The sequence below is a fragment of the Schistocerca piceifrons genome, chromosome 8, assembly GCF_021461385.2.
Source record: "Schistocerca piceifrons isolate TAMUIC-IGC-003096 chromosome 8, iqSchPice1.1, whole genome shotgun sequence".
In the NCBI taxonomy this organism is placed as follows: domain Eukaryota; kingdom Metazoa; phylum Arthropoda; class Insecta; order Orthoptera; family Acrididae; genus Schistocerca; species Schistocerca piceifrons.
The window spans coordinates 172,260,737-172,287,430 of NC_060145.1; the positions used below are offsets into that span (position 1 = coordinate 172,260,737).

Here is a 26,694-nt window from a genome sequence, read left to right on the forward strand (position 1 = left end):
TCCAGTAGGGTGGCGTTAGGCCATCGCATTGAACAGAGATTACGTTGAAAAGTAAGGTTTTGTAGCCAAAACAGCGGGGAATAATGTGTACTGTAATCCTGAATAAAACCAACCTTCCCAAAAAAAAAGCCTTGGATTACCTATAGAATGCCCCTCTTATATTACCAAACGACTAACGTGGTGCACGGTCACTCGGTCCAAGTTGCAGGTTGTCTACGTAATGGGTTTATGGGGTAATTATTTTATTTTCAGTATTTCATATAATTACTGACCAAAATTAAGAGCTATGATCTTACGTTAAAGGTTCCAAACGGTAAGACAAGTGTTACAAATTGTATTCCTGCAGTAGTTGAGAATTAGAGCACGTAACGACTTTCCCCGAAGTTAACACACAATTTCAAACCTTTACGAAACTTTTTCTCGCTGACTTCCACCCACCACAAAATGATGAAGGAAAGTAAGTTTATCGCTTATCACAACTTCGTTGTTCAGGCAGTAAGATAGGCATAAGCAACATTTGATTACCCGTGGGTCTGATTCACATACTGAATCTCACGTGCCACACCGAGCGAGGTGGCGCAGTGGTTAGCACACTGGACTCGCATCCGGGAGGACGACGGTTCAATCCCGCGTCCGGCCATCCTGATTTAGGTTTTCCGTGATTTGCCTAAATCGCTCCAGGCAAATGCCGGGATGGTTCCTCTGAAAGGACACGGCCGGCTTCCTTCTCCGTCCTTCCCTAATCCGATGAGACCGATGACCTCGCAGTTTGGTCTCTTCCCCCAAACAACCCAACCCAACCCTCACGTGCCACAACGTCAGCTGGAGCGACATCAACGCTCTTAGCGCATGAAACCAAAACTACAGCGTTCTGATGTTAAATTTTTATGAGTTAACACATGTGTGTTACTGGCACCCCTTTCCCCACACCCCACACCAAGAAATGATGCCTCAAAACACACGTTTTTGTAAGTACATACGTTTTATGTTCAGACCATCTTCAGATGTGTACATTTATTTACGCGTCATGCACATTGTTTCCTTACGACGTTTACAATAGTTGCAAAATTCTGCAGCGCCTATCTCGCTCGCCGACGAATTTCTTCGGCGAGCGGATTGAAACCAAACACGGACTGGATCAGGTCGCGGGCCACCGGTTGCCCACCCGCGCAGTAAAACTTCAGCACGACGTTGTAATTTATTGCTTCCTTACTGTTGACTCTACTCGCAACACATTGTGCAGACAGTATCCACTTATACCACTGAATGTACCTGCAAAATTATATCGTTGTACGACACACATTTCAGGGGGATGACGTCATAAACATGGAGATGTTTGAAAAATTAGCTTTTGCTTGAAACAGAGCGCAAATTACCCAGACTAATTCATCCAGAATTTTCTTAATGGGAGCAATTAGCGAATCCAACAAAGTTTCAACGTAATTTGAAACCTTTCTAAATTTTCTCTCGTTTCATGTTCAACGTCAAATATTTAACACATCAGTTCATTTGTAATCAGACGTTTGAAGCTGTTTCATACTGTAAGTTAGATTGTTTAAAGAATTGGGGGGGGGGGGGGGAGGTGGTCGCTGGTTCGGTCTCAAGCGGGAAAAATTCCGTCAGAATTACGGGGCGTTTTTTTTTTTTTTTTTTTTTTTTTTTTAACAGTTTTGCTAAATGTGAGATGATACAGGTAACCGAATTTAGAACATTCTTCAGTGATCGAATATGCGTTAAGCTTGGACTATTAAGGAAGTCAATTAAAAAATATGCACTATAAAGCTAACATTTGTAGCTCAGGACATCTCAGCAGAAAGGAAAGAAGCAAATTGAAAAATAAATGGTTGCCAGGTGCAACCGTCATGTCATACGAACGCAGTGTAAATACAGCGAAGGTCAAAGATAACAAGACAAGTACACTTCAGAAGTCTTGTACGCGGCAACAAGTACCCACTGCGATAGCTTACTACCCTTGGAGACTAGCTCAAAGTTGACTTCAGATCTACGTAAATACTAGCAACAGTCTAGAGGAGGAGGACAAAATATCCCGGAGAGCCTAAATTACTTGGTTGTACTACGAACAAAAACCAAGTTTCTTATACTCGTTATGCTCTAGTCCTGAAACCAAAAATCTTGGTTATTTAATATCAATCTTTTTTATACAACTGGACATGTTTTTTTCTTCATCATTATACGTGTTCGCTGTCGTCGACAGAGATACTCAAATTTATTAGTGCAGTATTTTCACGGTGTACCCGAAATAATGATGGACAGAAAGTATATGTTCTTCACTAAGTTAAGTGCAATTAGAAAGCTATATTCTGAAATATCACTACTCCTGTGCTGGCCATAAAGTGCCGCGGATCGGAGGATTTAGCCGCTAACTGGCTGTAAAAGCGTGCGTCCCCCGCGCCGGAGACACGGTGTACAGATAAATAATCTGTGCCGCAGTGATGTAACTGGCGTTACCTCTGTTGTTATCGCATGCCAGATAACGCAGGTGCACTGCCTCTCGCCCTATCAATGGCTCTGTTTCGCGACAGAGTTTGTGCTCCGTCCCCGTTTGTGAAATCTTCGTCCGACGCGAAAGTGTAAACGCAAGTAGAGAATCGTTTGCTCCTAGGAAACGAGCAGTCTGTTTGATCACGTTCATGTCGTAATTTCTATGAGTGCACGCACAAAGAAAGTAGCTTGAACCTTACGAAACCCATTGTGGGGCGGCGGATGAGTTTGTAAAAATAATTAAATCTGATTGCTGTATAAACGCTTGCGTGTTGAATCAGTTTCTAGCTTTTAGAATGTTGTTAATGCTGTCTTTTGCCGTTCTCAACACTGGCTCTCTATTTACTTCGTGGCCCCCAGAAAGTGATTTAATAAAACTTGGAGCCAGTAAATAGATATCCTAGTGCCCACTTTACCTGAGAATGTTATTATAACTGCAGCTTATAGCTCTGAGGAATTAGGAGATTGTCCGGGATTTCTAATCAAAAACGGTTTTCCAAAATAGTTGATTATATTCTGAAATTCACTGATAAACACCACAAGTATCCCTACAACCTAACTAACAGAGCAGTTCAGAGTCTAACGCGCTGATGCAACTATAAATGTCCGAATTAAATGTTAAAAAGAATGCTCGCCATAATTTGATGAAAATATTTCATCAAACGCCACGCTAAATATTTTGTAGAATGTCTGTCCCGCGACGGCACGTGAAAATACGACAATACGCAAACTGAAACTAGATAATGAAAATCATTCCAGAATTAACACTTCACATGAAATGTTTTCATGGTTCCGCGTATCTCTAGTAACTTAATACGGCACCCGAGGCTGTTTGTAGCAGATACACTGATGCGACGCGACTACCGATACAGATGGCGTGTCATTCAGCGTCTGGAGAGAACTGGGGCCTTGCTTCCTCGCGCAGTGTTCTTATATATAAAGCCGCGGTGCGGACGGCTGAGGGAACGTCTGATCAAATCCGCTCTCCCGACTAGCCGCTGGGCTAGTAACGCACCACTTCAAGTTACATAATAATTTATAGCTTCTTTGGCTGATGGCCGAAGAAGCTCTTAATTTAAACGTGCATTCAGCACGCAGGTAAGTATTGATAATAAAATTTTGACGTGGCTAAGTTAAATACTTTGGGCGAGAGAATTAATCTAATTACCCTGCACGCAGCAGATGAGCTCTGAACTGTCCCTTTTGAGATCCGCTATCGCTATAATTTTATAGGTATTAAAAAGAAACTTTACACATCTTCATAATCATAGCGGACCTCCAACCTATTTAAATCTAAACATCCTAGCCTTATTTACTAGCCTACTTAATCTATCTTGCTTCCTTCAGTTTTGAGATGAAAACCACAAAATCATGAATTTCCACTAAAGTCTTAATTTGTGAAATCCAAAGTACTGTTTTTATTAAATCATTATGAAAGATGAATCTAAATATAAATTTTGAAGTCTCTAGCTCTTTTCTGTTGCGCCAATGATTTTTCCAGAAAAACGTCCAAATCTCGGAAATGGCTGAAGTTATCGAACTGATATTTAACACACATTAATTTAGTAATATTCCTGACATGCTAGAAAAGTTTTAGTTCATTTGCTTGATTTTTAAGGTATTGTGCAACATTTATGACGTCAGAGCTAGTTACAGCAGACTGGCTGGCACATAATGGAAACTGATGTGAATTTACTACAGCGTGAGTAGGCTGCTTCCCTACACCATTTTATTCTTCGTAGAACTTCATCCTTGAAACTTACTGGTGAATAACGAACGAATTCTAATTACTTTCATCCAGTAGATACCCAGTTGACATTTTATAAAGTATTCACAAGGGTGGTTCAGGTCTCTGGCTCCTCTTCTTCGTAAAGTGAGAATTTTATGTGTATAAATGTACCTCTTCATTGTTGAATTCTTCGTGGTTGCAATGAGTTCGTGGAGAGTTCAGTGATCGCCGTGTTGGTAACAGAGGAATAAAGTGAAACCCCGGTGCCTACACATATTTCATTCCTCTCGATAACTTCAAGGAAACATCAGAATTTGAAGTCTTCACCAAAGAGTCGGATCACCATTAAAAGTTAATGTTCCTGTTAGATACTGTGGAGAGGCACACAAAATAACCAAATACATTCATATATAGTTCGTTGATCAATAGTTGTAACACACAGCTCCTACTCGCCGGCCAGCCAAATGTTAATTAGCTAAAACTTTCTACCGCCATCAGGATTCGTATATTCCACTTCTGTCTAGACCTTGCGATGCCTGCCACTGAGCCGAACTGAAATATATTGAAGGGATAAATATTAATGTATTTCTGAATTGCAACACCTGTTAGAACATTTATTTCCACAAACTTCCATTTTCCCGGGTCAAAATACTGTGAATATTATGCATATTTGTGTTTGTTTGTGTGTGTGTGTGGGGGGGGGGGAAGGGGGGTGGGTGCGTGTGTGTATTTTTTATGATTTCTAATATCCAAAAGACAGAGAGTTGCAGTCTTAACGCCTTCATTGTCACATTCCTAGAGATATACTGCCACTCGTGATTTGTAGTATTGGAACAAATCAAATATAATATTTGGGAGGTATTTTAGTTACATATAAGACCTACTAACAGTACGCAAATTTAAAAGTCGGTGTGTGCCATTTTACTTTTAACAAAAGACAAAAAACTTATACAATTCGAGGAGCGTGCTGCGTCACTAATTTTTTTGCTTGCGTCAACGTACTTACCTGAACTTTCAATTCTAGTTACATTTGCATTCCAACCAAAGCAAGTTATTTCAAGCCTCAAAGTCGATGGTGAACTTTTCTCCAGTCAAAAAATTATTGTACAAGTAACACGTACATGATTTTTATACGTCACGAGATCTGAAATCAGATTGATTTTAGTGCTAACTGTACATTTGTCTTAAAGGTATAATGAAAGGAAGCCATTTTGCTAAAGAATATCGGGCTAAAGAATTATGAATATGATACAACTGGCTAAACGTTTCGGCTCGTTCTGCCTCACATTCAAGTAAGTTATTTTTATAACTCTCTAAGATAAACAAAAGGAGGCGTTACGAAGGAATTATCCGAAAGGGACGGAAATAGGTGGATGTGATGTACATGTACGGACAAACAAATGACAACAATTTTGGGAAAAATTGGATGATTTATTCAAGAGAAGGAGCTTCACAAATTGCAAATTTCAATAACGCGTTGTCCATCTCTGGTCACCTCTGGCACCCAACTAGATGCAGTTAACTTTAGTTTTTAGCCCTTCGCGAACGTAATAATCTGGCGAATAGAACTATCTCGCTGGTTCCACTAACTGAAAAATGCACTGAGAGGCTGCCATACAACACATGTGAAAAGTGTCGTCTCTTATTTTTTATGATAGAATTTCGCCGAAATGTAGTCTTTGGAACTTTCTAATCTCCCGTGCGGCGTAAGATAACGAATGTTTGCCGAGATGGGTGTGTCCTAATGTGATTACCTCTTCACTTGTTGAGCGTATCACTGACGTGTGCGCTACAGTGATTGGAAAAGAAAAAATGTCGGAACAACACGAATTAGAGGTGTCGAATGATCAATAAATGAATAGAAAATTTTAGGTTTCTGCCAGTACTCCGCATTCACGACGCTTAAGCAATCTCTATAATGTCACACTGTACTCTCGAAAGAAAATTATTAAGGTAAAGTCTGAATAATGGGTTGTGGTCTGAAATCTAGCAACGTTACGGTGTCATACGCCAAGACCTTTGCCTTGCAGTGTTCTTGGCACTTACTTGCAATTATGTAATTTGAGGTGGTCTCCGTTTTAAGCAAAAGCTAGTTTTTCACGCATCTCAATTTCTTTTTGTGACGTATCTCCTGAACTGTGTGTCATACAGTGATACAATTTTGCAGGTATATTCAGTGGTATAATAACCGGACACTATCTGCAAAATGTGTTGCATATAGAGTCTTTAGTAAAGAAGTAATAAATTAAAATGTTGTGCTGAAGTTTTGCTGCGCGGGTGACCTGAATATTCAGGTGGTGGTATTTAATAATTACGAATTTCCCCTCTCCCTTACTCCACACCCCGCCGCTATTTTCGTTTTTCACGCAAGTTTGCTAACTCGTTCACGCTAGATTTGACATTTCTTGATGCCATACCATCACGTCCATCTGAGATAAAGACGATGGTGTTCATGAATCGCGTTTATTCCTGTACTAGGCCAGTAGCTGTTAACCTGGGGCAACAAATCGACCGAAGTGTGGCACGCCTCCGTGTCACCTAAGTTATTAGCTGCACGGGCAGGTACAAAGTGAAAAAGTTGGTCTCAATCTTATAACTGACACAAGACGTCTCAGTGATATTTTGCTGTATGAAGACGGGAACGCAGCAATTAGGGGGAAACAATAATCAGTTAAAATCTTTTAGTCGTCTCTTGATTTCGAATGCAGTCTGTTTGTTAACAGTTAATGGCTCGCCATTATCACTCACATATGAGAAATTAAAAGCGTTTTATATTTACCTATTGGGAGTGCAGTTGACAAATTTCCTTAGTGTCTACGCATATCAAACTGCGAGGTTCGCATACGAAGGAGCAGCTTGGGTACAACAAAAATAGAAGTTTGCATCGAAGCAACTGACAGAAAGCAAGCCTGTTCCTCGAAAACACTATCGATTCTTCACATAATTGCACGAAGCAATACAGCTGCAGCGAATGTGACAGACTTCTAGGATTTGAAGGAAAGTGCTAGTTTCCATTTGACGATAAATTCTCGATAAGCTCCTCAGCGGCACATTTGGAGTGGGTGTTGCGTGCAGCACTTCGCGGTCGCGGGCACTGACTATGTAATAGATATGTTTTTTCTACCGCTTTGCTTAACGGCACTAGATTAATTCTCGTTTTTTTATGAGTGTCTCTCTCTCTCTCTCTCTCTCTCTCTCTCTCTCTCTCTCTCTCTCTCTCTTTCTCTTTTTCTCTTTCACACACACACACATACACACACACACACACACAGGAATGCGCGCAGCCTTGATTTTTCGTACCGAGCAACACTACAAACCCACTTCTGTATAGTCGCGCTTTAATCGAAAGGCAGAAGGGCAGCTAAGGAAAACTTGCTCACATTTGTCAACCAACAAGTTAACCTGGTCTATGTGATTGATATTACGTAATCTTACTTTTTAAGACAGGCAGGTAAAGAATCAAAACTGTCGATAGCACAGTTAGAATCATTATAAAAAAAATTGAGGCTATGTGATAGTTCACACGTTTTCCTGTGGTGAATATGGTATTCGGAGCAACTGTTTCGAGCGAATTTTTTTGTTGTTCCTGGAATATAAGTTAATAAGAGAAACATTTGTATATATTTAAATTGGTAGTGTGTAACTTCTTTAATTTTTTAAAGAAAGCAGCATTATTGTGTTTGAATTTCTTACTTTACACTACATCTCCGTAGATTGCTACGGGAAATGGGCTCAGAAGACGTGTGGGAAAAACATGCTTACCTATGTATCTCCATGTGAAACAGATAGAACTACTCGTAAAATTACGAAGACTTAGGCAGAAATGTTTCCTTATCTTTTTCAGTATTTAATAATCTTAGATTAACGAGCTTTAGATACAATGAGTCACGATCAAGATTGCTATTCAGGTAAGACGGCAGCACTTATCAACAGGCACAGGATTTCCGTAGGCACGGTTCTAGCAGAATAATCTCATAATTCTGTGACTTCGTAACTCTGCACCGATTAGATATTGTGGCAAACGGGACCTAAAGCACGTGTTACCTGTCTGACTATGCATTGCCTTTTTATACTGGTGAACGTTATAAAAGACGCCTGTTTCCCTTATTCTGTGAGTACGTTGTAAAAGGAGATGCACTATCAACCTGAAATAAATATATGAAGTATATTTCTGGAAATAAGTTTCATAGTTACATTTTTACTACTATTTCTTTCTTCCCTGTTAGTTTAGAAGTCGCAGCACTAATCTGTTGGGAAATATACAATAATAAAGAGAGATGCGGCTGTGGAATTGCTGTTTCCAAAATGAATGCTGCTTCAGCTACGGACCAATACAGGAAGTTGTCCTTTACGATAATGAAGATCGTGGAAAAGTAAAGTGTACGTATTGACGTTACATTGATCTCATAACGAACGCTGTATTGGTATCCATGTTGGTCAATGTGTGTAATTCCAAGCAGAATTGACAATAGATTTTTGCGTACAGTTTTACGTAGTCTGTTGAGCGTTGGTGTTCGATGCTTGTAAGCAGGCAGTTGAGCAGACATAAAACCACGCTAGTGTCTCAGCTCTCGAGAAAGCGACACCTGAGTCTCGAAATAGTGTGAGAAACAGGGATCGTTAACTTGGCTAAATACCAGAAGAGACGTTATTAATAAATCAGGAAACTACATTATGTGTGTCACGTACCTGTTGCGTAGCTAGACCGACAAGAAGTTATCAATTCGTAGCTCTGCCACCAATACTGCTGTTGTTTATTTTGCGTTATTAAACCTCTTCTACGTTTTCTTTTGTTTTCATTTTTATGGAGTGTTTAGTAATCAGCGGAAAAATGCACCTACCGGAACAAAAAGAAAAGAGATTATGTTGCTGCTTATGTAAAAGACTGACTGGAAAGTTGGGTACCAGCATGCTCGTTCTACCTTCCTCAGCACCTCTAAAAATTTTTGACATGCAAACATATTCGCACTCTTTCTAACATGCAAATCTCCCCTCACTTCCACAAGCTCCCTTACTGTAACTCGTATCCACTAGTCCATCGCTGTTAAGTCCCTCATACTTAACCACTCCCAGTTGCCCTTTCTCACACTCTGTCAGCCCAATTCACTGTCATTCTCTCTTTGTGTCTCTCTGCCATTGTCTCCTGTGTCACAACGACAGTACCCTTCGTTCTGCCCTGCTATTACAGTCTCCTCTCACTGTCGTTGTCTGCCTCTTGCCGCTAGCATCTTATTCCTTCCTTCCTTCCTTCCTACTGCTGCTGTATCCTCTCTCTCTCTCTCTCTCTCTCTCTCTTGTTCGTTTTCATCGTAATATACTCTGTCTCTCATTATAATTGTCTTTCACCCTCTCCCACTTTTTCCTTGTCTTTGCCTTCCTCCCCCTCCCCCCTCGGGCCCCGGGCACTGTCTCCTTCACTCTTTTCCTAGCACTGTTCTGTCACTATCAACTATGTTCTACGGTCACTGTCTCTCTCTCTCTCTCTCTCTCTCTCTCTCTCTTTCTCTCTCTCTCTCTCTCTCTCTCTCTCTCTCTCTCTCTCACACACACACACACACACACACACACACACACACACACACTACCATGCTCTTCTTCGTTCTTTCTATAACACAACCACTGTCCGCCGTCTTCCAGTATTTATTTGCCACTACCTCTGTCTCCTTCTCTCTCAGCATAAGAAAGCGCGAATATGTTCACATGACAATACTTCTACGAAACTTTTTGGAAATGTTGAGGAAGGCAGAATGAGACGCTGGTGTCCCACATTTTAGTCAGTCAATTTTTCGTGCGTAATCTCACGTCAAAAGTACGGTGATTTTGAACCTCTCTATCTGGTTAAAGATACCAAGAATATTTTCAGGGTTCTTCGGAATCAGGATCTTAAAAATACATCGTAAAAAAATCGATCATTTGTTGTGCCTAGCCGTCCCGGAATCGTCGGCTGGGTTTTGGTCCGCTGGTGATGACCAAAATATAGTAAAAAAACCCTTTTTTATGGGTTTTCCGAGGAACCGCCCATGAACTGATGGTGCCTCCATAAGTCCTGTCAAGCTCTCCGCTTATATCAAATGCAAAAAGAACGAGCCGATTTACTCTATTTGGCTAAGCAGGAAGAAGAGTGTAATATTCATACTTCGACCTAGTACTGTAGGACAGTGACACTGAAGCGAGCCTTCTGTTGGGTATGCAAGTGGTCCCTAGACCAAGGGCTATCCGGAACACTTGACCCTGCGTTTTTGTTACCTACAGCACCCGGAGAATGAGCAACGGAAAATCCCGTTTTTTTGTGCAGGGATTTGAAACATATTAGGTTTTGTGCTTTTCTCAAACAGTTCTTACATACACAGACTACATCCGTACTGCATCAGGAAAACTCAGTGACCGTTATGTAAAATTTCATTATTATATATTTCAGCTTCACGTGAATCAAACGATATCACTATTGCGCTGGATTTATTACCATGTCACCATGGGAATATCTCTGTCAAAAAAGAAAAAGGGCGATAGTAAAAGACTAGGAAACTAAATTACAATTCAGACTAATCTCTATAAATAACTGTTCGTACTTCAATGTAGATTTGGCGAGTTATTTTGTAACGCATTCAAGTGTGTACAGTTGGGTATAATAGTTTGGTTTATAATTTTTCTTTTTTTTTTTTCTTTACAGATCTGTTGATAATTTGGTAATATGTCGAAACCAGTAATGGTACCATATGAGTGACCTGAGGTTGAAATATATGATAAAAAGTTCTTATGTAGGTGTGTGTTTTATCGAATTTACACATGGGACAATTAATCAGACTATGAATCGTGGCATAATTGTATAAAGTTGCACTATGTTCTTTACATTAATAGTAGTCCGTAATGACATCTATCGTAGTTCTAGAAAGCAGACTATAAACATGCTGGACCAAGAAAGTAAATGATTTAATCAGAAGTGATGTTCCTTTCTCTCCTCCGACCTGCCTCACTCAGCATGTCATGCGGCGCTATGTATCTTCCATGCACAAAACAAAGAAAGAGTTTCAAACCACGCTACCTGACAGTGTACTGGAAATGAGGCTGAAACACGAACCTTTGTATTGGTAGTCTCACATCCAATCAATAGCTGAATCGACTGAGAACCATTGGCGAATGTGCACAGTTGATAAGCTGGTGTAAATTCGTAACTCCTAGACATTCTCCTTCTTTTTGACCCGAGCCCCCCCCCCCCCCCCCCCCCAATAATCACGAATCGACGATCTCTTAAAATGCTTTCTTGGTGGAAACCAGAATCACTTTCCTCCACTGTAAAACAATCGAGGATTGTTGATTCTACAAGAAGGAACTTGACTTTGACTTCGAACAGCGCCTACGTGTTATGTTTCATTCACACACGTCAGCACAGACACACCACTGCCAGACCTGGAGATAGTGCAAGAGACTCAGCGCGTGGCGCCAAAGAACCGATTACATAAGCTCACCAAGGGCGGCGCGGAGGCCAGCCGCTGCGGTTCATTCACCAGCTGTCCTCTGCTGTGCCTGTGAACGGATCTCTTAGCTATATGCTCTTACCGTCGATTTTGTTTTTAAAACCGCGAGATAGGTACTGTAGTTTCCTTGAAATCAGCCCACATTGGTTGCCTTGTCGGAGGACAATTACTGTACCCCCTAATTCAAAGTAAAGATTTGTAGTTACCCAGTATAAAATGTTTTACGAACACAGTATGCTAAGACAACGCTCTCCAACAATACTGCCTGCCTAATCCAGTCGATCGAGGACCGCTGTAATAGAGTATCTACGAAGATGGTTTAGTTAGTGTGGGGAAAAAAGCAAGAAACAGTGTTTGTTTCGTATACATCTCACCTTACTTTTCGACATAGTTTCCTTTGATGGATATACACTTGGTTCAGCGATCCTCCACCTTTTTCATCCCATCGAAAAAATAGGTTCTGTCAAACTGCAAAATATTCGTTGAGTGCGACTATCACTTCCTCATTTGATGAAAATTTCTTCCCAGAAAGCCAAAGTTTCAAGTTAGGGAACAGGAAGAAGTCTCTTGGCGCTAAGTCTGATTAATACGGTGGATGAGCGCCCATTTCATGCACTTTCGCCATTGTTATTGCTGATGTGTGGGATGGTGCATTATCCTGCTGAAACAGCAATTTTTTGCGTGCCAACCTTGGTCTTTTTTTTTTTTTTCAGCCAATGCAAGTTTCAAACGATCCAGCAATGAAGCATAATAGAGTCGAGTTACGGTTCTGCCTTTTTTCAAGTAATCTATGACGATTATTTCGTGGGAATCCCAAAAAAACAGTGTCGTTACCTTAGCTGCTGACAAAATGGTCTTTGCTTTCTTCGGTGCACTTTCACCTGCCTTTGTCCACTGATTTGACTGCCGTTTTCACTTTGGCGTGTAATGATGGATCCAGGTTTCATCAAAAGTCACAATTCGACGCAAAACGTCTTGCGGATTGCTATTAAACGTCGCTAGAGATTGTGTTGAAATGTTATGGAGGATGCGCTTTTGGTCGACTAAGCAATCGCGGCACCAACCTCGATCACTGCTTCTTCATAGCCGGTACTGCGTGAGGGATATTAAGCACTCACTCAGTTGATCTGTCTACAGCCTCAGCAAACTCACGCATTTTTATTCAGCGGTCTTGCTTTACCATACCATGGATTTTGTCAATGGTTTCCTTAGTGGTGACCTCAGTTGGACGCCTTTAGCGCCCTTCGTCTTCGGTTCTTGTCCGACCACGTCTAAATTCATTAATCGAAAAATAAATTGTCTTCAATGGTGATGCAGAGTCCGCATGAACTTCATCCAATTCTTTTTCGATTTTTGCGGCAGTACTACCCATCAAATGAAAATGTTTAATAACTGCACGAAACTCGGTTTTCTTCGTTTTAAAACACAGTCGACACACTGACCAGTGCAGATAGCAGTCAACATTGTTGAAATTCATTATATGGTCCTTGGAATTAACAAGCTTACCAACCATGAAGGTACAGCAAAAATGTTCCATTCGTGCATGAAAGTTGAGTGGACTTGTCAGTCTACTCTCCTAGTACGTAAAACAAAATAGTATACACATAACTATAACGAGCGTCTGCAAAGTTCGGTGAATGGTCACACCCAAATAATGGAAACAAGAATTGAAAAGTAAGTACCTCTAGTGGCCTGTCAGCAAACACTTCTTGTGGAATCGTTCGAAGCACCTCGGCCACGCGTTGTTGGATATCCGCAACGTCTGCTAATGTTCGTGAACAAGGATGCTTACACGGTCTTTGCTTATCTTCAACTCTTCTGCTCTCATTCGCAAAGATAGCCTCAAGCATCCATCGAACTCGTGTCATTGCGAAACAGAGCACAAAATGGAGCAATGCATTAACCTGTTTCACTTGAATTTAGGGAAAACGATGGCGGAGACTCATCGAATGTTAGTGCAAGGGTACGATGTTGAAGCAGTGAGCAAAATGTGTGTGTTTGGGTAGTTTAAACGCCTTAATACGGGAAGGACGGTGTCGAGGATGAGCCACGTTCGAGGCAACACGTACAACCTCAGCAACAACGAAAGAATGCAGCGAATGCTTGCGGAATCTTGGCAGGTGACATTAGAATGAGAGCAAAGGGATCGAAGATAAGACAGTGTGAGCACTATTGTTCACGTGCATTCACAGACGTTGCGGGTATTCGACTGCGCGTGACCACGGTGCTTAGTGCGATTCCAACAGAAGCGTTTGCTGACCGTTTCCAACAACTTCACAACGGATGTCACAAATGTGTTGTAGCTAATGCTGATTATATTGAAGACCAGTAAAGGTATTTTATGTGTAACTTTTGTTTCCTTTAGTTTCGGAGACCATTCAGCGCACTTTTCAGCTGAACCTTGTATGTTCATACTCCAGTGCACTCATGGTGCCGTTCAAAGAATAAAGGCAAAATATGTATGACATGAAGTAATTGGTTTTATTCTGTTCTAAACAGACAGATGTAATGTAACATTAATAACGTAATATCCTCATTTAGGCTTTGCCAAATCGTTTGTTGGGTGCTACCATGGTTTCCCTTACTCGACCCCGTCTGATTTTCTGTTCAGTCCCCTGATGACATCGACGAAGACGGGACGGCGAACGTAAACCATCTTTCCTCCATGCACTCCCAGGTTCAGGGAGGAATGGGAAATCAGTATCTTCTCTTGTTCTTTCTACATCGAGTCGGCATGGTTATTACCAGATTTGACATCGTTAATGTTAGTGTGCGCCCTTCCTTTCGCCACCCTTTTACCCCCTTTCTCTCTCCTCTCCCCAGCTGTCCGCTAGTAGTATGATACATGTGAAAGTTTTCTAACTGTTAGTGTATCGTGTATCTGAAGCGAGGCGTGGGTACCAGCCCGGTGTTCATCTAAACAGATGTGGGGAAACGTTCTAAAAACCACATCCTGGCGGCCGGATTCGCCTGCTGTCGCCATTAATCCACCTGGCAAATTCGACCAGAGGCCGCGCGCCTGCATGAATGCCGTCGGCGGCGTGCTGACAAGCCTGGCTATCCGATCCGGTGTAGGAAGTCAGTATCGTGTAAAAATAACCGAAAGTGGATGGTATTTTGGTCGCTGGGCTGATTTAGTAACCCTAACGAGATATCTTTCTTCTATTTCACTAAACTTTGACTAAGGACTCTTGTTAAACCGTCTACGATGACTAGAATTGCAACAACTATTTTTCCCATTCCTTTGTGTTCTACAAAATTTTGATGAATGGCGAACGCTTGTTAATTAGGTAGTATTATTAATAAAAAATGCTCGCCTTCCGCTGTAACTGTACTTGCGGAAAGCATGTGATTAATTATTCTGCAGTCCACGTACATAATATTTTCTGAATAGATTTCTGTTTGACTTTGCGGATTAAAAGTGTTAGACGTCAGTTTAGAATGTAAAGCTTCAAACACAGGCCGTCTGTTGAGAAATCTTATACTGTCGTTAAATGTGATTTTCATCTTTAGCAAGGTTTCATGTAAGTGAAAATTTTCCAAGTTTAGACACGCATCGGCGGTGAAGCGGAAATCATCCTATTGTAAAACTTTGAACATAGCTGCTAAGGTTCAGTGACCGTGTCAGAATTATATTAGAACAAATAAGCCCTCGGTCACAAATATTAAGCCAAAATTGACCAGGTTTCGACGCTACTACGAGTTTTGTTGCAACCCGTGTTCACTCAGGTACGAGCAGCCCTTAGCGGCTCGCCATCCTATCTTATTCACAACTTTTCATGGCGTCGCCTTTCCGGCTTAGATTTTTTTTAGAATGTGACTTGTAAGTACTGCACCTCTTTCCAGTCAGTACACACTTTAGTTTATTAATGTCTTATATACCTATTATGTTTTACAACAGTTAGTTTAATTCTGAAGACGACGCTCATAGTAGCGTCGAAACCTGGTCAGTTTTGACTCAATATTTGTGACCGAGGGCTTATTTGTTCTAATGTCATCCTATTGTGTCTAGGAACTAGACGAGACGACACCAAGATTAAGATGGTGGACAAACCCACACACAGCGAGCATAGACACGTGTTACCTTGTAAGTTTGTGTAGACAGAAACAACAGTATTTTCCTTGAGAGGTTGGAGGGCCGGGGGTGGGGGTGGGGGGGGGGCAGTAGATGCCTCTCGTCTTTCTTAAAATGTGACTCATCTGGATACTAAGCGATAATCAACTATGTCAGAATTGATAGGAGGAGGGTGAGGTCTTAGCCAACGGCCATGTCGCAGGGGGACACCGATTCCTGTCAGATCACCCGAAGTTAAACGCTGTTGGGCTTGGCTAGCTATCACTTGGATGGGTGACCGTCCTGGTCTGCCGGCCACTGTTGGCGAGCGGGGTGCACTCAGCCCCTGTGAGGCCGGTTGAGGAGCTACTTGATTGAGGAGTAGCGGCTCGGATCACGAAACCTGACACTGGCCGGGAAAGCAGTGTTCTGCCCACATGTGCTCCTCCATATCCGCATCAAGTGATGCTTATCGGTTGAGGATGACAAGGAAGTCGATCAATACCGTTGGCCCTTTCTAGACCTGTTCGCACGGAGTTCAGTTTAGTTTAGGTTAGGGTGACGTCCTGGCTGCAGTGTATTTATAGACAGGTCTAAAAATATGAAAGGGCCTATTGTGATGGATGGATGGATGGCTGTATGGCAGCGCCCAAACACGAGCTGAAAGATAGTGTGACTTGTCCTGCTAGAAATGTTGAAAATATTGTAATAAATAATATGCTTTATACAGAACTCGCCCGATTCTCACTGCTACGCATATCCTTAGGCTTGAAATGTACCGAAAGCGTGGCTCACGTTATCTATGGAGCGTCTTACTAAATGCTCGCACCGAGCGAGGTGGCGCAGTGGGTAGACACTGGACTCACATTCGGGAGGACGACGGTTCAATCCCGCGTCCGGCCTTCCTGATTTAGGTTTTCCGTGATTTCCCTAAATCGCTCCAGGCATATGCCGGGATGGTTCCTTTGAAAGGGCACGACCGACATCCTTCCCCGTCCTTCCCTAATCCGATGAGACCGATTACCTCGCTGTCTGGTCTCCTTCCCCAAAAACAACCCAACTAAATGCTCGCACTGTGGCTTAGTTTGTGCCCTCTGTGGTATTTTATAGTTCGAGTAAGCAGTAACTTCACATAGCGCATATTGTCTTGTTGCAGGTTGGGGGAATCATGAAGTACAAACAGCCGCTCGGAAGTGATATATAGCAGGAGGCAGCGAGCCCGGAACAGCTGCGACGAACGCGCAGCTAATGCCACAACTGCGACGACGCGACTTCACCCCGAGCAACGCAACAGGTATGCGCGCGCTACTCGCCAACGTGACAGGCAGGAAGAAGGGCCCGTAATTAGGTGCGCTGTAGCTCAAAACGTCCAGGCACTGGCGTCACGACGAAAACGCGAGCGGTGCAGACTGTGCGTGGGAGAGTCTGTGAGTACAGGCACAACGCGACAACTTCACTGCGTGTTTTCTGCCAGAATCTGTCAACGGAGAGAACTGAGGGAGATGGCTTTAGGGTTCCACAAGTTCGGTAACTCTGCCAGAAATATTTCGTAAGAGTACCAGGGATCCTCTGTCGACCATTTACGACACCATTTGAAGCTGACATGTGGGAAGCATTTAAAACCGCTAACTCCCGTTTAGAGCTAAGGAATTATTACCACTAAATGGTAAGGCATTCTATAAATGACTATACAAACCTATTGTTTCAATGACCTACTTCTGTATCAATGGTAACGGTTTGATATTTGATCGCCTATTTAAAGCAGGGTTCAGTGGATCTTGATTAGGGAAAATCTGACGGATTTACTGGACTGGCCTGTTCAAAATTACCAATTCTTTTTACGTGACGATATAAGCGTCATTTTTGTGACATGTCAGCCTAGAAAAAAATGGAAATGAGCGTTTGGCGTCATTGGCCGGGAGGCCACTTGAACCTGGCAGCAACTGTTCATTATACATCAAAAAAAGTGGACAGAATTACCGCCTTCAGTATATAAGAGCTTAACATCTTCACAGTTTCGACAACACCGGCCGGTGTGGCCGAGCGGTTCTAGGCGCTTCAGTCTGGAACCGCGCGACCGCTACGGTCGAAGGTTCGAATCCTGCCTCGGGCATGGATGTGTGTGATGTCCTTAGGTTAGTTAGCTTTTAGTAGTTCTAAGTTCTAGGGGACCTCAGATGTTAAGTCCCATAGTGCGCAGGGCCATTTGAACAATATTAATATTACACACTTCCTTCTGCTTAGGTAAATGGAACAAATCGGTTGGTTCTTTTTGCGTTTGATGTAGTCTACAGTGGGCTTGATGGGACTTACGAAGGCGGAATTAGTTTGTGGGCGGTTCCTAAGAAAACAAAAAAAGCGTTTCTCGCAATTTTTGCCGTCAGTGGCAGACCAAATCCCAGGTGCGGATTCCAAGACGACCATGCACAGAAACTGACTGAAATTTGTACTATATATTCCTAAGATGCCGATCTCTAACAGCCTTGAAAATTTTCTGGGTATCTTTATCCCTTTCCCACATACACAGGTTCATACTTACCCTACGTATACACCTAAAATTGAAAGGCACTGACTAAAAATATCGGATACCAGCTGCCTCATTGTGCCTTCCTCAGCACCTGTAAAATTTTCACAAAATTTTTGGCATTTGAACATAGTCACGCGTTTTTGTGCTGGGAGAGGAGGAGGCGGGGAAGTAATAAATACTGGAAGGCAGTAGATGGCGGTTGTGTTACAGAAATAACAAAGGAGACAATTGGAGTGTGAGGAAGAGTGGGACACAGTGGCAGTGTAACATAGCTGATAGTGACAGAAAAGTGCTAGGAAAAGAGTGAAGGAGACAGTACCAATGGGAGAGGGATAAAGAGCAGGAGAAAGTGAATATGAAGGTGGGTGGGAGCCAGTGAAAATGAGAGAGTGAGAGAGAGAGAGAGAGAGAGAGAGAGAGAGAGAGAGAGAGAGAGTCTATGACGATGACAGCGAGGAAGAGAGAGATAATGACAGTGAGAAAAAACAGCAGCAGAGTGAGGGAATGAATGAGATAGTAGCAGTAAGAGAGAGCAAGAGGGAGACAGTGACAGTGAGAAGATACAGTAATAGTAGGACAGAACGAACGCGGCTGTGGCTTTGAGACAGGAGACAGTGATAGTTGAAGAGCGACAAAGATATAATGACAATGAGTTGAGCCGAATAAGCGAGAGAGAATGGGCAAGTAGGAGTGGATGGGTGTGAGCGACTGAGAGCGATGGACTAACATGTGTGAATGAGTTACAGATGGGGCAGCTAGTGGGGGTCAGAGATGAGGTGCATGTTAAAAAGAGCGCAAATATGCTCCCGTGCCAATATTTCTGCGAAAGTTTTTGAAGAAGCTGAGGAAGACAGAATAAGGCAGCTGGTATCCCACTTTTCAGTCAGTCTTTCGTGCTCCGATAGAAGCTCCTCTGGCTTCCTTATAGCTGAGTTGCGAGTGGCACTTGTTCCATCGTCACCACAAACGTCTGACTTGATCGCAGTTTGTATTTCGTTTTACGGAACGGAGCGAAGTGACACAGTGTTAAACGCACTGGATTCCTGTTGGTGGCAGCAGAATTTAAATTCCCGTAGGCTGTCCAGTTTTATGGCTACCGTGATTTCTCTAACTCACTTAAGGCCAATGATAGGATGATTCCTTTTAAAAGGTCACGGCTGAATTATTTCAGTGCCATTTTACAGTCTGAGTTTGTGATCAGTTTTGTGATAAACTCGTCGCCACAGATCTTCCTTCCTTTTCCCGTTCCACGCAGGTCTGGTTTCTCCAGTGGATGAGGTTTAAGTGGGACGCGCTGCACATGCGGTAGGAGCGGTCACACCAGCTATCCAACCTCAAGTGTAACAGTAGATTGTGTTGCCTACATGTAGTCCAAACTACAAATTGGTGCTATTGAAGAAGTCCACTGTGGGCGATATTTTTCTGTAGCGCCGATGTCGAGAGAATTGCTGGAACAATAGAAACTTCCTGGCAGATTAAAACTGTGTGCCGGACCGAGACTCGAACTCGGGACCTTTGCCTTTCGCGAGCAAGCTGTGAGGACGGGGTGTGAGTCGTGCTTGGGTAGCTCAATTGGTAGAGCACTTGCCCGCGAAAGGCAAAGGTCCCGAGTTCGAGTCTCGGTCCGGCAAACAGTTTTAATCTGCCAGGAAGTTTCATATCAGCACACACTCCGCTGCAGAGTGAAAATCTCATTCTGGAGCTAGAACAATTACCCTCATGCAGCGGCCCAACTATTGTGATTTACACTTGCACTTACATGACTGCTCGGCAGTTTACATTTACTTGCCTGGAAGAGTGTTCATCGAAGCACCTTTACACTATTTTTCTACCGTCCCATTCTCGAACGCCACATGGGAAAAATTTAACACTTGAATCTTTCCGTACGAGCTCTGATTTCTCTTATTTTATCACGGTGATCATTTCTCCCTATGTCAGTGGGTGTAAAAAAAATTTTTCGCATTCGAGGAGGACGTTGGAGATTGAAATTTCGTGATAATATCTCGTCACAACGAAGAACGCCTTTGTTTCAACGCTTGCCACCCCAAATAATGTATCATATTCACGGCACCCTCTCTCCTATTTCGCGATAACACAAAATGAGGTGCCCTTCTTTGAGCTTTTTCGATGTTCTCCGTCCTGTCTGGTACGAATCATATATCACGCAGCAATGCACCAGAAGGGGAGGGACAAGCGTAGTGCAAGTAGTCTCTGTAGTAGACCTGTTACATCTTCGGAGTGTTCTGTCAGTAAAACAATCTTTGGTTTGCCTCCTCCACAACATTATCTATGTGATCTCTCCATTTAAAGTTTTGCGTAATTGTAATTCCTAGGTATTTAGTTGAATTGATATCTTTTAGATTTGTGTGATTTATCGTGTAACCACTTTTCGCATCATACAGATATCTTGTCTACATCATTCTGAGTGTAGTTTTGATCTTCTGATGAATTTACTAAACGTTAAAGGGCAGAATTGTCTGCAAATAATCAAAGAGGGGTGCTCAGATGGCCGCCTGAACCGTTTATATACATTAGGTACAACAGAGGGCCTTAATCATTTCGCCGGCCGGTGTGGCCGAGCGGTGCTAGGCGCTTCGGTCTGGAACCGCGCGACTGCTACGGTCGCAGGTTCGAATCCTGCCCCGGGCATGGATGTGTGTGATGTTCTTAGGTTAGTTAGGTTTAAATAGTTTTAAGTTCTAGGGGACTGATGACCTCAGATGTTAAGTGCTCAGAGCCATTTGAACCTTAATCATTTCCTTGGGAAAGGCCAGATATCATTTTTAGTTTACTCGGTGTCTTTCCGTCGATTACTGCGAACTGTGACCTATCTGACAGGCTGTGTAGACACACAATTAGAAGTCGATGGTGAGGAACGATGTCAGAAGCCTTCTCGAAATCTAAAAATATGAAATCAGCTTGCATAATTACACGTGTACCAGCGTTTCCCTTGCCTCACGGCAAATATCAACCTTATTTTTATGAGGGAACTCTGATGGCGCCGACAAGATGGCTTATCACTCACCGCCACAAAGACACCCCTAGCACTAATCGCTATTCCCCACGATGACTGCAAAACTGTATCGTTTGATCGACAAGGTTGACAAACTGGGGACTGAATCCCAGCGGCGATTGAGAGCCAAGGCGTCGAATGCTCAAGAGAAAGTACACACGTGGTATTAAAACAGTTGAAGTACATCAGCACATGCGTGCAAACTCCAACGCTAAAATGGCACAGGCTTCAGAGATACGATCGGCCATTGTTTCCAAACAGTTCACTCCTGTAATGCCTGATTAAGGTTCATGGGAATATAATGAACAGGAAACTCATTTACATACGCGTCATTCTGTTCGCCCGTGTCATCCCCAGATTTATTGAAGGCAGTTTGCATCTGGCAAGAACCTCGAACTTCTGGACAGTCTAAGGAGAACGACCTTGGTTGCTAACCGGCTGGTCATCGCGTCCTTAGACGTAAAGTGTCACGGCGGCCCCGTTGAAGCAAACGGAATGCGTCGGGCACCTGGCCAAACGCGCCGCAAGCGGCAAATTGGCAGCAGCTGCGTGCCGCGCTCAGTGAACCCTTCGTACATCTTTGAGGAGGAAACAGATACGGGAGCTTGATAACAATTGTCGGGTCACACACCACGGTATTTTGTGGTTTTTCGTACAGTGTTAGTGGTATTTCATTGGACTACTATATGGATTAATTATATACATTGGAAAACAGTAAAGGAACGTCTCTAAAGATGTAACATGGAAACAGCTTGTATGCACCTGGCACCTGTAGTGAGGGCAATTATAGGGTGGTTCAAATTGTTGGATATGGGCGGAGTATGAACAAAGTCCGGAGCATGAAAACACTGAGCTTATAACAAATGTATGGAATTTCATGAAGTGGTCTGTTCAGAGCATAGCAAGGTGTTAAATGAACATTGTCTTCCTGGAACAACGGCGTCAACTAACACGATCCATCAAAATTTGATTTCAGCTATACATTGTCCTTACGAACTCGGCGGTGCTTTGCAATTGCTAAATATGTATGGGAACTGAATGTACATCTTAATCTGTGTCCTCTCCCTCTCTGTCCATCTCCTCCTCCCTCTCCCTTTCTCCATCTCCCCCCCCCCCCCTCTCTCTGTCGTTCTTGCCCACCCCCTCACCCCCCGTGTCGTTCTCCTCCTTCCTCCCCTTATTTCTGTCATTGAGCCTTGTTCAGTGGTGTAGCAGAGGAAACCTTGATTGGAAATTAAGTCCACCAAAATGAACAGTTAAATCTGTTGGGGTCATTGGTGTATGGTATATGAGAGAAACCTCACTAGCTGCTGGATTTGAGGATAGTAGCTTCAACGACAGTATTCCGCATGCTTTTAATCTGCAAACATGTAGGATTACAAAGTTTCGGATGATTAATTTCCATAGTAGTATTCTAATCATAAGCTGGTAAGCCATATACGCAACTTTCCTCTTTTCTGTTAAAACCGACTGTAGGGAATAAAACGAAAGAGCACATTGTTGTGTATTCTCACTGTAAGTTTTAACAGAAAATCTTACATTGTTGTTTAAAGAAACATATAGCCTATGTCCGTCTGAATGTTTGTTAGAGTATTGTGCAAAAATTTGTTTGCTAACAACGTTTGCCTATTGTATCTTATATTACATACTCCATATATTTGAAAAGTATGTAGTCTGTGGCTGGTCCATATTTTATTACAGTATCGTGCGAAAGTCTGAAGTAAATATGTAAAGAATTACCAATAATGTATGATTCGAATGATGTATGTATAATGTAAGATATGCAAGGTGGGTTTATAATTGCATATTTGACTTCCGTGAACATGGTCCTGACTGAAACCGGTCGCTAAATAAATTGCATTAGTCAGCATTTGCGTTATACGTTTCCTATATTAGGAGGGTAATCACAAAAGTAAGGTCTCCTGTTTATTTCTACAATGGTTTACATCAGTTTACAGCTTGAACACTTAGCTATTTTTCGACATAATCACCATTTCTGTCATGCATTTTTGTAGACGCTGTGTCAGTTTTTGCCTGCCCATGTCATACCAGCTCGCCGCCATGCTGTTTAGAAAGTTATGAACCTCTTCTTTCACCTCGTCTATGTGCTTATAAAAATTAGGAGACCTTACTTTTGGGATTACCCTCATATAAATGGGACACACCATGTGTGTATATTAGAAATTAGATGGAAATAAATTCGCTGAATGCGAATGGCTTGCATCAGCTAGCCGTATTAGGTGTAGATGTTCTGTCTGTCAGTGACATGAAAATTTCTGCCGGACCGGGACTCGAACTCATGTCCCGCTTTCTTAGGTTATCCGTCCACGCCTGTAAGACCGACTCAGAAAAGTTCCATGTGTCACACTCGACATCCCTGTACCGTAGTCTCCTACATTAGTAAAGTAGTACCTGCTTCTGTAGCTGACTGCCCGCAGTGTGTAATGTCACACGCCGCACCAATCCCATCTCCAGGATGACCAGTCCCCAGCCACAAAAATCTTCGTTTTCAACCCTTTCGGTAGCAGTACCTTCGTAGCGTCGAGAGAAAAATTAAGTAGGTGTTTAAAGAGGAACTGGCGAATTCGGTTTACATGCTGGCATTAACAACTTGGATACGATGTGCCGACCAAATGTGCACAGCCTTAAAACGACGCCTTAGCGAAGAGGATGAAAAAGCTGATCAGCTTGGCGAGGTGTCCTTAGGCTTGTCTTTCTCGCAACTGTGCACGTTTTCGTTACGATAAATATCCTGTATAACTGTCAGGAAGTCTAGTTGCTGTGTTAATAATAGTACTGTTTCGATTATATGAAAGATTTAGTTCGTCAGTTTTCAGTTGAACTGTCTGGTACTTAGGTAGCCCATTTGTTGCGTATATAAAGAGCATCTGCGGGTTTATTGTTTTATAGGATATCCACGTTTTTATTCCGATTTTGATGAAATATGCACACTTGTTGATCAAAATAAGAGAAAAATTACTACTGTCTACATCTGATCAAAAGGTAGAAACTACCCCTCTTTCCAAATTCCCTCGCAAAACACAATGACGAGCTCGTTTATTCTTTGTAACTGTATAAAACTTCTAAAGGTACTCTTGGCGCCGGAAACAACTAAAAAACAGAGCGCATAAAAAATGCGCTTTCTAAAAGTTTCAGCGAATATTCCGAAAACAATGAAAAGGGATTTTTCAGAGATTTCACAACATTTCTTACGAATCTTATACGACTTTTCGCTTAGTTTACACTTCATAACAAATTAAAGCATTTCAGAATGGTATAAGACATTTCAAAACAGTGTTAACGACTAATTCAATAGCAAAGCATAATTATTGCTGCTCCAGATTCCACCGAAGAAAACAGAGTAGACCTATTGCTCTGAAAAATCGTCCAGCTAAAGACGAGAATCTATCCGGGTGTCAGAAATAACTGAGAAAATGGAGTTTTGTTCACAACAGGAACGTATTTGAGCCTCGAAAACTAGGGCAAGGAAAACTTTGGCGGAGAGAGTGTTGTATGCGGAAGGTCGCCGCAGGAAGGGAGGATCAAGAATGGTGAATCTACATTAAGATCTACGGAACATTTAGTTAAAAATCGGATTACAATGAGAATAACCACCTTAAAGACCATGCCAGCTTCTGTGGGAGGTGTAAAGGCCATACGGTCGCAAGTTCGAATCCTGCCTCGGGCGAGGATGTGTGTGATGTCCTTAGGTTAGTTAAGTTTAAGTAGTTCTAAGTTCTAGAGGACTGATGACCTCAGAAGTTTAGTCCCATAGTGCTCAGAGCCAATTTTTTTGTAAAGGCCATAGCCTATTATCTGGCTTGATGACGAGCAGCACGCCGCTAAGTTTGCTTACGCTCCTGACGAACAAACTGAAAACATTATATATGCCCCCTTATCGTTGCAATAAGAGGTTCTGTAATTCATGAAAAAGGAAGTCTCTTTGGTTGTGTTCCATCTAACCAAAATCTGTGTTCCATCAGAGCTAGGTAAAGTTTTGCACGTTTGATGACGGATCAAAATAAGAGGAACTTCAGTTTCTAATATTGCGAAAACAATACCGCCAACCCCCTAAATGAAATCACTTCGTATAGTGTTAAGCTCTGGGAGCAATGTGTATTTGTCTGTATTTGAACGCCAAAGCGAAACTCGCCGAAGTTACCGCACTTTTTATCGTCCTCGGTGTCGCGTCTAGGACACGTTTGCTGCCGACGTCACGGTGAGGAAGCACAGCAACCTGGATCCCTATATTGGCCACATGCTGGCTGCCTGCGTTCTTATTGACCGCGACGGGTGCAATAGAGCGGCAGGGCACCGTATCCCTGGCAACGCTAAACTCTTGTTTTCCCCTGAAAAGAATGTTTTCCTTAGTTCTTGCGTCTTCGCGAAAAGTCTCATGATTAAGTTTAAATCCTGAATTAAACTGCCATAAAATGAAATGAAAGTGAATCAAAATCTGATGTACTCCAAAACATCACTAACAAACTTCGAGGAAATTTGGGTCACAAATAATTGATTAATTTTTGATAAGGAAAATGTACTACTTATTCCTTCATGTGGGCATGACGGATATATCCGTCAATGGCCTGTGCGTTCTCAGTGGGTTCGACGTGTATGTACGTCCGTATACGTCCGCAGCGTGAGAAGTTTCGGTCCTGGTTAATCCTACCACCACTAGATAGCATCTCCCATCATTCAAGTTAATGTATTCTCAGCCAGTTTCAAGTGTTTCGTTGGCTGTGCTGGAAAGGACACAAATTACGGCAGTTATTATCCCGAAGAGGAACTAACTTCAAATTCTCCTGGCTGGGCACTGCAGCCTCTATAAATCTTAAGAAAGTAATGGTTGTACCAGGCTTTATTTTAAAACTGTGCTTTATGGCGCACTACTAGCTTCCAGCACGATGCATTCTCAGCTGTATTTAAAAACGTAACAAAGCCTAATTGAATGAAGTCAAAACATAAAAGCCTATACTACTGCATGGCATTCAGTTTTTTCTCAAAAACAGTTATTACCGACCACAGACGTCGATGTATCATACTCATCAGACAGAAAGTATTAGACTGTGCGTCTAAGTCATGACCAGGAGAGTCGTCAGATTGCACGATGTGAAATATAAAATGCACAGCGTAGCAATGGTTGTAAGAACTACAGCAATAACACAGTTCAAAAGCCACAATATAACCTATAAAAAGGAGAAGACAAAACCTCACGCTGTATAACCACAGAGTACACCTACCAAACAACTATTTATGGTCTCGTAAATGCATTTGTCGAGGCTTTTGTATTTTAACTTTCACTCAGTTACGGCGTGTAATGTTTTTAGATGCCCCTGAGAATGAGCCACGCTCGAAATTAATAGTGTTTAATAAAGTATAAATTAAAAATACAGC

At 42.4% G+C, this 26,694-nt stretch overlaps 1 protein-coding gene and 1 non-coding gene across 4 annotated transcripts in view; both read left to right on the top strand.

Moving 5' to 3' along the window:
• The window catches only part of LOC124711259 (putative fatty acyl-CoA reductase CG5065), a 492,981-nt gene that overhangs the window by 400,498 nt on the left and 65,789 nt on the right, over positions 1-26,694 (top strand). For all 3 annotated transcript variants that reach the window (XM_047241233.1, XM_047241234.1, XM_047241235.1), the window contains one exon: positions 16,917-17,054. The gene's annotated coding sequence lies outside the window, so the exon portion shown is untranslated. The remainder of the gene's footprint in view (positions 1-16,916; positions 17,055-26,694) is intronic.
• Positions 19,844-19,918, top strand: Trnas-cga. Its single transcript has one exon. It is a non-coding gene; the product is annotated as a tRNA-Ser (tRNA).